This window comes from Microcebus murinus, chromosome 19 (genome assembly GCF_040939455.1).
Source record: "Microcebus murinus isolate Inina chromosome 19, M.murinus_Inina_mat1.0, whole genome shotgun sequence".
Classification (NCBI taxonomy): Eukaryota; Metazoa; Chordata; class Mammalia; order Primates; family Cheirogaleidae; genus Microcebus; species Microcebus murinus.
In genome coordinates this window covers 17,257,417-17,273,819 of record NC_134122.1, presented here as the reverse complement: position 1 = coordinate 17,273,819, position 16,403 = coordinate 17,257,417, and positions in this window count along the sequence as shown.

The window sequence follows — 16,403 nt, the reverse complement described above, 5'->3', positions numbered from 1 at the left end:
TTGGGGAAAAAATAAAGCTGCACCCTTACCTTCATATACTAAAATAAATTCCAGATAGAACAGAGATTTAAATGCAAAATGAGGCCAGGCATGGTGGCGCATGCCTATAATCCCAACACTTTGGGTGGCTGAGGCGGGAGGATCACTTGAGGCCAAGAGTTCCCAAATCTATGAAGCAAACACTGATAGAATTACAGAGAGAAAGAGACAGCTCTATAATAATAGTTGCAGACTTCAATACCTCACTTTCAATACTGGATAGAACATCTAGATTAAAAAAAAAAATCAATGAGTAAATAGAGGATTTGAACAACACTATAAATCAACTAGACCTGAGAGACATAATTAGAATACTCCATCCAATAACTACAACACACATTCTTCTCAAGTGCACATGGAGCATTCTCCAGGAAAAACCACACATTAGGCCACAAAATAGGTCTCAAAAAATTTAAAAGATTGAAATCACATAAAGTATCTTTTCTGTAATGAATGAAACAAGAAGCCATCAAGAGAAGGAAAACTGTAAAATTCACAAATATGTGGAAATTAAACAACACACTCTTAAACAACTAGTGGGTCAAAGAAGAAATGATGAAGAAATGGGAAAATACTTTGAAACAAGTGGGGAAAAAAGCACAACATACAAATATATAGCTCTTGTTGCAACTTCTCTCTTGAATTCCATACTCCAATTAATATCTTTGTTAGAATGTATCACAGACAGCTCAAGGATTTTAAAAAATCTCTCTCCTTGAAATGTGCTCCATTCCCTCTCTTTACCATCTCAACAAATGGCATCTTCCAGTTGTTAGGACCCAAATCTTGGAGTCATTCTTTTTATTTATTTATTTATTTATTGAGACAGAGTCTTGCTCTATTGCCCTGGGAAGAGTGCTCTGGCATCATTGTAGCTCACTGCAACCTCAAACTCCTGGACTTAAGTGATCCTTCTGCCTCAGCCTCCCAAGTAGCTGGGACTATAGGCATGCACCATGACAAGCAGCTAATTTTTCTATTTTTTATAGAGACAGTGTCTTGCTCTTGCTCAGGCTGGTCTTGAACTCCTTAGTTCAATAGACCACGCCTATGTCTCATGTTATCCCAATTTTTTCTATTGAGTTATCTTTTATCTTTTATATAGACTGTGAATATTTTCCCCAGTTAGTCCTTTTGGCTTTGATACATACATATACATATATATGTACGTATGTACATATGTATGTACGTGTGTGTATATAGCCATGCAGAGGTTTTAATTTTCATGTAGTCAAATTTGTCGGTCTTTTCTCTATGATTTCTGTTTTTCGTCTTTTGTTTAGAAAGACCTTCTCCTATTGAATATTATCACAAAATCTACTGAAGATTTCTTCTAGTATTATATGATTTCATTTTGCATTTTTTTTTTTTTTGAGACAGAGTCTCGCTTTGTTGCCCAGGCTAGAGTGAGTGCCGTGGCGTCAGCCTAGCTCACAGCAACCTCAAACTCCTGGCTCAAGCAATCCTCCTGCCTCAGCCTCCCAAGTAGCTGGGACTACAGGCATTCGCCACCATGCCCGGCTAATTTTTTGTATATATTAGTTGGCCAATGAATTTCTTTCTATTTATAGTAGAGACGGGGTCTCGCTCTTGCTCAGGCTGGTTTCAAACTCCTGACCTTGAGCAATCCGCCCGCCTCGGCCTCCCAGAGAGCTAGGATTACAGGCGTGAGCCACCTCGCCTGGGCCCATTTTGCATTTTTGTTTGTTTGTTTGTTTGTTTACTTTAGAGACAAGGTCTTGCTCTACCACCCAGTCTGAAATGCAGTGGTGCAATCAGAGCTCACTGTAGCCTCTAACTCCTGGGCTTAACCAATCCTCCTGCTTCAGCCTCCCAAGTAGCTGGAGCTACAGGAGTACGCCACCATGCCCAACTAATTTTTTAATTTTTTGTAGAGATGCGGTCTTGCTATGTTGCCCAGGCTGGCCTCAAACTCCTGGCCTCAAGCTGTTCTCCCACCTTGGCCTCCCAAAATGCTGAGATTAAGGTGTGAGCCACCACGCCTGGTCCTTGTGCATATATGTTTATAATTGTCATATCTTCTTGATAAATTGACAAAGCTATACTTTTGGAAATCATCAGTATATAGATGGTATTAAAACCACAGGACTGGATGAGACTAGGATGTGAGTGAAGAGAGAAGAGAAGAAGTCCCAGGACTAAGTGCTGGCAACCCTCCTTTCCCATCAAAAAATTGGGAAAAGGAGAAGGAATCAGCAAAGGAGACTGAGAAAAAGTGGTCAGTGACGTAGGAAGAAAATCAGGATTGTGGTTTTTCAGCTCCGTAAAGAAAGTGAGTCTGTAATAAAAGTCGATACAATATCCTGTACTGCATGGCTCGGATGTGGACAGTCATGGTGGTTTCTGGGATCATGCGCATGGAGTGCTTTACAAATGAGAAGTGAAAACACCATCTCCCCCTTTACTTACTAACAGCAAGCTGGGTGCTGCAGGGCAGTGGTGACCAGCGAAAGTTGGTGTTGTCTACGGGTCTGTACTCAGAAAAAGGTGGGAGACTTTCTCTTCAGAGTTCTCCAGGAAAACTAAAGTTTTCCATCAAGACTGGTATAAACCAGAAGCAGTGGGACATATTTTCCTGATCACCGCGAAGCCTAATGGGATGGCAATAGAAGAGCAGGCTTTGATCTGACAGTATCAGTAGTCGCAGGAAGAGTGTAAGCATGGCCTGGCTGGCCCAGCAAATTCCTCTTGTAGTTATATAGAAAGAAATGAGAGCATATTGTCACGCAAAAACTTGTACACAGATGTTTATAGCAGCGTTAACTCACAACAGCCAACAATGGGAACAACCGACAGCTCCCTTGTGCTTCTCTCGTAAGGGCACCAGTCCCATTTAGGAGGGTGGAGCCCTCCCAAACACCCGCCCTCCTGATACCATCACATCGGGGATTCGGCTTCAGCATATAAATTTTGGGGGAACTCGAACATCCAGACCATAGGAGATGCATTCCAGGTGCGATGCGTATCGACATCCGAATTGGGTTAAGGTCACCTCCTATCCTCCTTCCTCACTCTTGTCCTCTCCTGTCCCCTCGTCAACATACTCTCCACGATGCAGCCTGAGGGATTTTTAAAGAGGAAAATCAGGCCAAGTGTGGTGGTTCACAGGGGTAACCCCAGCACTTTGGGAGGCTGTTTTTGCTCTTCCTAAACCACAAGAAGCCAAACCAGATACACATTGCCAGTTAGCTTCGCATAAATAAACTAGTAATTCCTCCCTCAGTATTAGAAGACATAAAGCAAAGCATTTAGCATACTGTCTCATCTAACCGTGTAATTCTTATATGGTAAGAATTAAGGGAAAAGGCTCTCTTGTTTGTTTTGGGTTTTTTTGTTTGTTTTTTTTTTTTGAGACAGAGTCTCGCTTTCTTGCCTAGGCTAGAGTGAGTGCCATGGTGTCAGCCTAGCTCACAGCAACCTCAAACTCCTGGGCTCAAGCGATCCTCTTGCCCCAGCCTCCCAAATAGCTGGGACTACAGGCACGAGCCACCATGCCTGGCTGATTTTTATATTATATATATTAGTTGGCCAATTAATTTCTTTCTATTTTTATGGTAGAGACAGGGTCTCGCTCAGGCTGGTTTTGAACTCCTGACCTCGAGGAATCCGCCCGCCTCGGCCTCCCAGAGTGCTAGGATTACAGGCGTGAGCCACCGCGCCCGGCCAAGGAAAAGGCTCTCTTATCCAAGACAATGGACTATACTTAGGCAGGAAATTGAGCTCCTAACTCAACATGTAATTCCAAAAGCAACTGCGGTCAAAATTGCCCCTTGCCATAAAATACAGCATGTGGTTTTGTGTCCACAAGCTTGCACGCTAGCTTATGCATCTAATTAAATAATGTATATCATATAATGAGATCATGAAAAAGAGTACGATGCACCATCTGATGGATAATCATCCTCCTCTCATAACGACAATAATTTAAATTATTATTTTTCCTCTTTTCTAGGTATATAATTGCATTCAAATAAATTAAATAAACACACATTTGATGAACCTCCAGTGGATCAGAACCGAAACACTTACAGCACCTCTGTTCTCGTGGAAAGCTCGAGAAAACTCCTGATTCAAGCCCCAGAGAAGAAAAAAAAAATGAGAAAGAAAACCACATAAGCTATTCACTTAGCATATTTCATGTCTTGAGATATTAGGTAATAACATTATGAAACCATCACGATTAGAAAGACATTTAAAAACTAAGCATCCAATCCAACTTCAGTCTTAAGAGAAACACAAATTAAAACTCCAATGAAAGAACATTTTTCATTTTTGAGATTGGAAAAACATCCTAAAAATTGGAAAAATACACGATTGGTGAGACTGCAGTTCCTCACTGCAGGTAGGTGTGTTAATTGGCATCACCCCTGTGGAGGTCATGTGAGCACTATCAAAATGACAAATCCATTCATTCTTGGACGTAGCAATCCAACGTCTAAGGATTCACCCTACAGAAACACTTGCACACATGTAAAATGATGTGTGCACAAGATTCTCTGACACAGCATTGTTTTCTTCCAGCAAAAAAAACCTGGAAACCACTCAATATCCAGCAGGTTAAATAAAGTACAGTACCATGAAACACAAGGAAGCTGTTAAAACAAAACAAAAACAAAAAAGCATTCTATAAACTCACATGGGACAATCTCCAAGATATATCAAGTAAAAAAAGCTAGCTGTAGAACAGTGTATAACATTGTGAATAAATATGCCATGTTTTCTGTAAAAAATATGAAAGAATACAAAAAAATATATACAAGAGGATACAAGAGAACACAAAAGAATACAGATGAATAAAATAATACATACATGTTCATATTGCATAAATAAATATGGAAGGCACCTAAGAAACTTATTTTGGAAGGTGGGAGGGCATGGTGCCCTTAGGTGGATTGGGAACAGCAGTTAAGGGGAGATTTTTTTCTTTATACCTTTTCATATGATTATATTTGAAACCATGTGAACGAATTACCTATACAAAAATTAAATTTAAAAAAACTGAAATTCAATTTAAATTTAAACTAGCATCTAGAACATAAAGACAAACCTCTACAATCTGAGAGCAAAAATATTTCATACCATTCACAAACAAAATAAAATTCTATTTTAAAAGTGAATTTTGTCATTATTTCATCCTTAATTTCACCTATAATGATCTTGAAAGTCAACGTAATTATGCTGAGCGAAAGAATTCAAACAAACAGAAACATTCATGCTGTATGATGCCATTTATATAAAAGTGCACAAAATGCAAACTAATCTATAATGACAGGCATCAGACCCACCGTTACTTGGGGAAGGGAGAGCAGGAAGAGGTGGGAAGGAGTAATTACAAAGGGGTACAAGGAAACTTTGGGGTCTGAGGGATGCATTCATTATCCTGATTGTGTGATGGCCCCATGGATGTATACATATGTCACAACTTATCAAATTGTGCACTCTTTTTTTTTTTTTTTTTTTTTTTGAGACAGAGCCTTGCTTGGTCACTCTGGGTAGAGTACAGTATTGTAATCACAGCTCGCTGCAACCCCAAACTCCTGGGCTCAAGCAATCCTGTTGCCTCTGCCTCCCAAGCAGCTGGGACTACAGGAGTGTGCCACAATGCCCAGCTAATTTTTCTATTTTTTTTTTTTTCCCAGTAGAGTCAGGGTCTCGCTTTTGCTCAGGCTGTTCTCCAACTCCTGAGCTCAAGCAATCCTCCCACCTAGGCCTCCCAATGTTAGGATTATAGGTGTGAGCCATCACACCCGGCCCAAATTGTGCACTGTCAATATGTGCAGCTTATTGTCACTTACCTCCCAATGAGCATTTTTAAAGTTAATTTCATCATTTCCATTTTAATTTCAATTTTATATTTTATAATAAACATATTTAATATTAGGACTGAAATTATACATATACTTTATAAATAATTATATCTATACATATATATTTGAGGGTGCAGTTTCAAAAACTTTCTTACTGAAAGAGGTGTGTAATCACAAATGCATGGCAACTACTAGGGGAAGCCAGTTAGCTTCAGACCCAACTACAGCAGCGAAGCCCACATGTTTAACTGCTACACTCTACTGCCCCCTGCTGGAAGTAGGTTTGCACCCTTAAATCCTCTAGATTGGACCTCACAAATTTAATAAGGAAAAATGAATCTCCAGGCAAATAATTTTTTCCAAAGATCTACTTAGACCCAAACCCTCCTAAACCACACACACACACACACACACACACACACACACACTAGGAAGCAGCTCCAGATCTTTCTACCACACCAGGCTTAAGGGAGATAAGAAAGGAACCATTCAAAGCTGTGAATGAGAAAAAACAAAAACAAATGATCAGGCCAAAGTCCAAACTTCAAAACCCTTCTCCAGCACCCTGAAGGCCCCACTCAGGAGGGCCTGGGTGAAAGGGGACCAAAATTCCCCTTCACCTTTTCTCCAGGTAACTCAGACAGAGACTTGAAACCAAACCTCTTGTCAAGCCAGGGCTATGAGAAAAGTTAACTGTAAGAACTATTATTCTGGGCCAGGTGTGGTGGCTCAAGCCTGTAATCCTAGCACTCTGGGAGGCTGAGCGAGGAGGATTGCTTGAGCCCAGGGGTTTGAGGTTGCTGTGAGCTAGGCTGATGCCACGGCACTCTAGCCTGGGTAACAGAGCAAGACTCTGTGTCAAAAAAAAAAAAAAAGAAGAAGAAGAAGGAAGAAGAAGAAGAAAGAGGAGGAGGAGGAGGGAGAAGAAGAAGAAGAAGAAAGAAGAGGAGGAGGAGGAAGAAGGAGAAGAAGAAGAAGAAGGAGGAGGAGGAGGAGAAAGAAAGAACAACAACAACAACAACAACAACTACTACTACTATTCTAGCTGTTGTCCAGAGAGCTACAGTGAGTTCTGAAAGAAGCCCACAGGCAGACTCTTAGGGACCTTAGAAGTGTCTCTTTGCCATTGTTTCCAAGAACTTCTAAAATGGGTGAGCTCATTCTTCAATGTAGCCCACACTATGACACATGACCAAGAACTCACCTCCAATCCATCTCCCATTTCAGAATGGTCTATGATGGTACCCAGCCAAGCCTGGGATTCAGCCTACGGGATTAGGCAATGTGTCCAAGATAACCCCAGAGCCTAAGTAAGATAATTTCATAATGACCCCAAATAAGCCACCACCCTAAAAATGCTACCACTATTATCATTAGTTTCCTGCTTCCACAGAAATATAAAATTCACAACAATATTATTTAGTCCTAGAGAATGGAAGGAACCAAAATGTGTCCAGAGAATCTTCTCTTTGAAAGGCAATATAGCGCAGACATTAAGAACTTAGGATTCGAAGACAGATATACCAAGGTTCAAAGCCTGGCTCTTTGATTTGGCTTTCAAGTTATGTGTCTAGGGAAAGTTAACTCTAAATTCCTCTGAAACTTGAAACTTTTCTGTGACTCAGTTTTGTCATCTATGAAATGGGGATAATCATAATAATTAGCTTGTAGGATTGTGATGAGAAATATGTCAGGCTATATATGCAAGGCTCTTTGCACAGTGCCTGGCACACGTTAAACACTCAGTACCTTTGATGTTGTGGTGGTGGTGTTGTCACTGTTGTTATTATTGTCTCCCTTTTCCTTCATGTTCTTCTCTGTCTCAATCTCAATGGGCTGGAAGGACTCATTCAGATGGGTCAGTTTCTTCTTGAGAAACTTGATGGATCATGTTGGTCTTTCAAGGCCTCCAGAACGGGGTTATTTATCTCAGCTAGAGTCTTGCACGTCTCACTTTTCCAAAGTTCTAGAAGGAGATGTCCATAAGGGTATATCGGGACCAGCCTCACACCCAAAAGTTTAGAAAATACGAGCAAATATCAGAACCAAAAATGACCATCACAGAGCTTAAAACAGAAGCACTGATTCTTTCCCAAAGTAGCATTTCCTAGCCCAAAAGCAAGATCCAACATCCCAATGTCTAAGCCCATGTTGCTATTGGCAGTAAAAGGAAAAGTGTGTAGATGGAAAAAATAGAAGAGAAAAAAAAGAGAAAATTTGACTTAGACTTTGCCAAGATGCCAAGTATTTCCCCACTGGTGGATTTAAAACTCATGGGAGAAACTCCCCATCAAGAGGTCAATTCCCTTGTATTCTGGGGAGACATAGAGGGATATGTCTACTATATGTGGGTTATATCTCCTCACTCAGAGAGGAGCATCTTACAACACCTAGAACGGTGGTTCTCAAACTCTAGATGAATCAGAATCATCCTAAGACATTAGGATGGAGGGTTTGCTAAGACACGAATTGCTGGTTTCTGATTCAACAGGTCTAGGGTAGAGGCAAGAATTTGTAATTCTAACAATTTCCCAGATTATGCCCTAAAAACAAGTCCCAGCCCTCACTAACCAGAAGAGAAACCAATTTGCAAGAATGTAGCCCACTTGAGGTGTGAGCTTACTCTTGAGAAGTGCTTCTACTCCCAGAGTCTGAGCATCCAGGTATCTTAGTCTGGTTTTCCTGAAAGCAGATCCTCAGACAGAGCTTCCAGTGCATGTGGTTTGTTCAGCTATCTCTTCGGGAAACATCTGGAAGGGAGTGGGAGAGAAACAGGGTAAGGCAAGGGGAGAGATGGAACGAAGATTCAGTCTCAGGAGAAGTCTAGTCTTTGTCAGATCAGTGAGGGTTTCAGGAGCATAAACTCTACTGCAGAATGGTCCCTCCTTAAGACCAGGGGCATGGCCTTTCTAAGGACAACAGGGATGAGTAACTTCCAGAAGAGGCAGCTCCCACCAGCCCAGGGCAATGTTCTGGAGAAAAAAGACAGCTGTGAGCTTTAACAGCCAACCTTCATTGCAACTGGGAAATGGTGGTAGGACATTACAGTGTCTACTACAGAAGGCAGCTTTTCTTGACCCTCACAAAGACACACTACTCAACAGGATGGTTGCTCAGCAAGCCTTAAGCTGAGACAGAAAGTTTTGTTTGTTTTGGAAATGTAGTTTTCTTTTTCCATGTTCTTATATTTTATTAAGAAAATAACAGAAAACTGTTATTATGAGATCCATCGTATTTTGACCATAAGGGGATAGATCCATGTGCCTGCTTCTCCAGATTTTTTAAACCTTTTATTCAAGTATAACTAGTAGTATGCTGGCAAATTTTTAACCACAACCTCTCCAAGTATAGCTCTAACCTGCATGTTGGTTGATAGTTTTGTTTACATCAACAACAAGGAAGATGAACATAAAACAACATATTTTGAAACTTCACTCACTCTTCAATGATGTGAGGAACTTCTTTGTTGAATCAGATAATAGGTTTCAAATACTGGAAGAATATTTCCTTGAATTTTTTATGCCATTCACAGACACAACACCTTTTCAAAAATCTGTTTTATATTGTAGTTAAAAAAAAAACCCACATATTATAAACTTTACCATCTTAACCATTTTTAAGCATACAGTCAGTCAGTAGTGTTAAGTATATTTACATTATTGTGTAACAGATCTCCAGAAGTTTTTCATACCTATTACACAATGCCCCTTTGCCCCATGTGCCCAGCTCCTGGTAACCACCGTTCTACTTTCTGTATCTGTGAATTTGGTTACTTTAGATATTGCATATAAATGGAATCATATAGTGTTTGTCCTTTTGTGACTGTCTTGTTTCACTTAGCATAATGTCCTCAAGTTTCGTCCATGCTGTCACACGTGACAGGATGTCCTTCCTTTCTAAGGAAGCTTAGTATTCCACTGTATGTATGTGCCATGTTTTGTTTGTGCATTCATCCTTCAGTGGACATTTGGGTTGCTTCCACCCATTTGCTGTTGTGAATGGCGCTGCTATGACACAACATAATTCCATTATTTGCACTATTAACATTTTCTCCATCACTTTCTTGAGTCTAGACAGTCAGCAAAATGTAAATCAAGGCCCGATTGATAGTGTCTGCTGATTTCTACGGTACCAATACTCCCGCCATAGCTGATTCCAAGATGCTAGTGTGATGTCACCAAGCATGGAGCTGGGATGTGACTGATTCAGAGCAGCCCACCACTGCGTGGTGCTTCTCCACCATACAGATACCCCAGATATAAATAACCTCAAGTAAAGAGGTAACAGCAAAATAATTAGGAAGCGATAAGTTTCGGGTATTTATTGTTTTTGTCTGTAATAGAATGTATTTAATCACGAATTTATGCAATTTGTTAGCAATGGCTGATTAAGCAATGAGTCACAAAATTCCTGAAAATGTATCCACAGGCTGGCATAAACAGGCCGTCTGCACGCCACTGAAATATACACAAAGTGCCCATGCACCCAGCATGCATATCAAGAAAGGCAACATGGTCAGATCTCCCAGGAGCCTCCTTCGTGCCTCCTCCGGGTCACTATCCTTTTCTTCCCTCCCCCCAAGACTCCTAACATCATGAGTTAGTTAGTTGGCTCGCTTTTCCACTTCATTCCGATGGGATCACAAGCCTGCCGTTCGAAATGTGGCCACTAGAGGCCTCTCGTGAGGCGAAAGCAGAATGTTCCTCCTAGAACTTTGCTTCTCAAACCCCAACCGCCGGGTGGGAGGAGATAAGAGAAGTGTCTGAGCGCTGATTCTGTGCGTGGGACTTTCCCCGGAGGAGATGTGAGGCCACAGGGTCCCCAGGGGAGAGATAGGCAGCAAGGTTGGGCAAGGGAACCCCAGCTGAGGTTTTGGCCTTAAACCCCAGTGTGGCTCCCAGTCAATCAGCAGGGCCCAAAGGAGCACCCAGGGCTGCACCCAGGGGAACAGGCCCAGCTACCCCCACGGCTCCTTTGTTGAGGCCTAAAGGTTAATTTCGGCTCCCTGGGTCCTACCACCCTGATGGAGAGGAGGTGAGCCCTTGGAAAACCGTATCCAGGGGAAAATGGAGGAAAGGGCATATATTAAGCTCACAGACTCGGGAGAGATTTGAATCACTGTCTCATTACTTACTGGTGTTGGAAACTTGGGCCAAGGACCTCGCCTCTCTCAAACTTCGTTTGCTCATCTGTAAAATGGGGACTTAAAACGTTCCTTGCAAGTGACTTGGCAGATTCAGTAAACCATATATGTGAAGCAAGGGCAAGGTCTTATGTATTTTTTCAACAGTGACTATTTTTATACTGAGAGGATGAAAGGAAGACTCCTACTTTGTTCTTTTGTTTTACGTTGGCCTGAGCTGGGTCCACCTACTTTGTTTGCAAAGGCATACTAATGGGCTGAATTTTTTCTGCACGGAACTGGCAGAGTGTGGAAACACAGGAATTAAACCTGCTCCACGTAGTGATATAAACAGCTATTTCATTTGGTCAACGACATTGTTGCACATTAATGCATACACACATGCCACATGTGTATAATGCATATACACAAGTAGATGTATACATCTACTTTTACATAAACGAAACAGATACATAATGAAAGTTTTTTTTTTTTTGAGGAGCATTTTTTTAGTAGCTCTCCTGTTTCTATTTTGTAGTAGATGTTACCCCTTCGTTCGTATAACATCCTCCCTCCAGCCTACCACAAAACCCTTGTTAGGAACCCAGGAATGCACTCTAGCCTGGGCAATGCAGCAAGACCCTGTCTCTAAAAATTTAATTAATTGAGTAAAATAAAACAAACCAGTATATTACATTCTGTATTTTTCTCCATGCTCATAACAAAATAGTTAAAAAACATATATACATAGTTTCACAAGAATTGGTCCCTATAATGCTGTTTTCTGCATCTTGTTCTTCTCAATGTGACTCATAGAAATCCTTCCCAGTTAATGAATGTACTGTAATTTATTATTTTTGGTGGCTGCATAATACTCAAAGGTGCAGGTGTTCTGTAATTCAGACGGCTATTTCTCAATTGAAGGATAAGTTCGTTGCTTCTACTTGTTTGCCACTAAGAGCAATGCTACAGGTAAGCATGCTTGTACTTTTACCATTATAAACCTGGTACTTTTATTTTTATGGGAAAGATTCCCCAAGAGTGGGTTTTCAGGGTCAAAGAAGTTATGTATTTTTTATTTTTAACACTTGTTACCAGATTGCACGCAAAGAAGTCTGTAACAATTTACATTTCCACCAGCACTATATGAGAATATGCCCTTCCCTGCATTCCTGACAGCAATAGGTTTAGCCTTCCTTTTGTTTGCTTGGATTCCTTTTTCTTTTTATTATGGACGTTTTCAAACATTTTGAAAGCAAATAGAATGGTGTGATGAACCCCCAAATACTCACCACTCAGCTTCAGCTGTTATCAATACTCTGCCATTCCTGTAGCCTTCTTTTTAATTTTTGCAAATTTATGGGCATAAAGTGATATACTTGCTGTTACTTTTTAAATCTTGTTTTTACATTTCTCTGACTGCTAGTGATTTTGAGCACATGTTCACATGTTTGGAGTTGATCTTATGTAAGAGCCTATTCATAGCTTTTGCATATTTTTTGGTTGTTTGTCTTTTTCTTGCCAATTTATAGGACCAGTTTATATATAATAGATGTTAGTCCTTTATCTTTTGTGTCACCAGTATTTTTCTAATCTGATGTTTGTCTATGATGTCTATTCTAAAGTTTTAAATTTTTATATATTTCATATATATCTGGGGTTCTTTCTTTTCTTTTCTTTCCTTTTCTTTCGAGCCAGGGTCTCGCTCTATCACCCAGGCTGGAGTACAGTGGTATGATCATAGCTCACTGCAACCTCAATCTCCTAGGCTCAAGCAATCCTCCCACCTCAGCCTCCCAAAGTTCTGGGATTACAGACATGAGGCACTGTGCCTGACCAGTTTTTTCTTTTATAGCTTCTATATTTTCTGTATGGTGTAGGAAATTCCCCACTACCACCACCAAATGTAATCTGGTACAACAGTTTGGAAAATTGGCAAAATTTACTGAAGCTGGATGTACACATATCCTATGACCCAGAAATTCTGCTCCTAAGTATTAATATATACACAACAGAAATGCATAGATATGTTCAAAAAGACAAATATGAGAATATTCATAGAACGATTCATAAAACCCAAAAACTGGTGGGAAAAAAGCTAATGCCCATCAACATTAGAATGGATAACTGAATCGTGGCATAATTCATACAATGTAATGCTATTCAGCAATGAGAATGAGCTACAACTACACTTGATGACAGGGATAATCTCCCAGAAATAATATTGAAAAAAGAAGCCAGACACAGAAGAGTACATATGTATTATTCCATTTGTATGAAGATCAAAACCAGACAAAACTAATCAATGGTGTTAGAAGTCAGGGTAGAGGTTGCTCTTGAAATGAGGCATAAGAAACCTCATCCTCCGAGAATTTTATTGTCTTATTGTTCACATTTACCTTGACTCTGTCAGAATGTACTTTGTGTATTGTAGAAGGCAGGCTTCTAGGATGGCCCCAGTTGAGTCCCACCTGCTGGTATTCATGATCTTGTGTAGTCCTTTCCCCATGAGGAGAAGCTGGAACGGACTTGCTTCTAACAGATAGAATAAAGCAAACGTAATGAGATGTCGTTTCTAAGATTAGGTTACAAAAGACTGTGACTTCCATCTTGCTAGCATCTTTCTGTCTCTGTCTCCCCCTCTCTCTCTCTTTCTCCCCATTATCCCCACAAGGGGGGCCTCCAACCAGCACCTCTTAAGAAATTGAGAACCTTAATCCAATAGCCGATGAAGAACTAAATCTTGCCAACAACCACAGGCATGAACTTGAACTTGGAAGTAAGTCCTTCCCTAGTCAACCCTTAAGATAACCACAGCCCCGGCAAACACTTTCACTGCAGCCTTGTGAGCCCCTGAAGCAGAGAGCCCTGCTAAGCCAAGCACAGATTCATGACCCACAAAAACTGCGAGAGAATAATTGCTGTTGTAAGACAGCAATCTGGGGGCACTTTGTTATGCAGCCATAGATAACTAATACATATATGACATTTTTTTAAAAAGAGGTTTACTTTCTTCCTGGTGGATAAACAATTATGCCAATGCATTTATCAACTATTCAAATGAATTAAAATATCTTTGTCATTTAGTAAAGTCTCACATATACTGATATATATTTCTGGATTCTCTGTTTAATCCAACTGATATGTTTATTTGTCAATTCCTGTATGCAAATTATATTGATATTGTGGTTTTACGGTATGTTCTGAAGAAAAGCACCCTTCCCATTTTTCTTCCTTTTCACACTTTTCTTGACTATCCTCATGCATTTATTCTTGCCTATTATCTTTATTTTAGCCAATTTTGAAAACCTTGGATTAAAAAGAATTTCTTGGCTGGGCTCAGTGGCTCACGCCTATAATCCTAGCATTCTGGGAGGCCAATGAGGGAGGTTTGTTTAAGCTCAGGAGTTCGAGACCAGCCTGCACAAGGATGAGACTCCATCTCTACTAAAAATAGAAAAATTAGTTCAGCATCCTGGTGTGTGCCTATAGTCCCAGCTACTTGGGAGGCTGAGGCAAGAGGATCTCTTGAGCCCAGGAATTTGAGGTTGCAGTGAGCTACAATGACACCACTGTACTCTACCCAGGGTAACAGAGCAAGACTCTGTCTCAAAAAAAAAAAAAAAAAAAAAAAAGAATTTCATTATACTTATGTTTTAATTTGGGGAGAATTGAATTTTATTATATTAAGTCTTGCCACACAGGAATATATCTTTTCATTTGTTCGCATTTTGTTTTATGTCCTTCATAACATTTTATAGTTTTCTTTATGTAGGTCCTGTGCCTTTCTAGTTAAATTTAATCCCAAGCATCTTCTTTTTAGTGCTATTATGATTGGAATATTTTTCCCGTTTCTATTTCCATTTCTCCATTCTGTTGCTAGAACAGAGAACAGCTATCGATGTGTGTATATTTGTCTAGGAACCGCAGCACGCTTAAGAGCATGCTCCAAGGTGTGGGAAGGTAATGGAATTTTATTTCTGCCTAAGTTTATAAAATATATAAACTTTATAAAGTTTTGTAAAACTTTATGAACTTTATAAAACTTAACTTTTATTTTAAGCTCCCTTTGTGCCAGGTGGAAGAAATTCGGTCCCATCTGGCTTCTCCCAGCCTTTCTCCAGGGTGGGTTTAAGTTCCGTGGAGCTTGCATAGTGCCAGCGGCAAGAGGACACTCAGGCCTCGCCACCCTCTGTCCCAGCTGGCACTCTCTGAGATGCCCGTGGTCTCACCAGGTCTTGCCTCTTGTCCTCGAGGGTCTCTGCTGCATTGTCCCTCTTTGTCCTCTGAAATCTCTATATGGCTGTCTCTCTGTCTCTATTTTGAGCATGCATGTTCTCTTTCTCTCTCTCTATTTTGAGCTCACGTGTTCTCTCTCTTTCTCTCTCTATACATATTTTGAGCACTCATGTTCTCTCTTCTATTATCTCTATCTCTCTCCTCCAAGCCACTCTCAGGCACTCAGGCATGTGGTAGACATCTGCCCACTTGCATATCACACTGGGGGGCGGGGAGCCTGTCACCACCTCTCTGCCGGACACAGCACGCAGCTTCTCCTCCTCTGGCGTCTCACTACTTCCCAGGCTCCGTCTAGGAAGTGAGACGCAGGTCCCCTCTGCTCTTGGATCCCACAAACCTATGTGAAGTCCTGTCCTTGGGAGAGGGGGCTGCAGGCATGGGTCCCCCATTCTTAGAGACTTCCAGCGTCTTCTCCTCGTTTCTCTTTGTCATCCTTGCTCTCCAAGTCTGAGGATCTTTTCTAGTCTCGCTACTGATCGTTTCAAATCTAGGTTCATACCCTGAGTTCTTTGAAAACTCAAAAAGCCAGAAGAACCTTCGTTTTTGCTTTCTGCTTCCTAATCCCTTTGCTGAGGCAATAAATTCAGAGCAGCCTCGCTTGAATGGGAGACAGGCCATCAGAGGAAAATGAAGCTCTGGAGGGGAAAAACACATTAATATTTCAACATGGGCTCCCTCCAGACATATAGGCCTGGGAAAGGCAGAAAATAACACTGTAGGAAATGTGACAAAATGTTCACAGAGGCGCTCCATTTTCAAAAGATGGAAGCATAAGTGAATTTTTTTTATTATTTATATTTTTCTGAATTTTACAAAATTTCTCGATTGTATATTACTTTTATCATCATGCACACACAAAAAATTAATTCCAGTTCGTCTGTACTGTACATTCTATGCAAGTCACATTTATTGCTTGAGAAATGACTATGAATCCAAGCACAGTTAATACAACACAAGGTACATTCCAAAACAAAGAGACAGTGTACAAAATATAAAGCAGAAAGTACAAAATATAAACCCTCAGTAGCTTGGGTTAGTTTCTAAAGTGGCAAGAGATTGCTTTTGCTTTAAGTTAGGACTGCTCTGCCAGTCTGGGGGTGTTGGAACAACTAAGC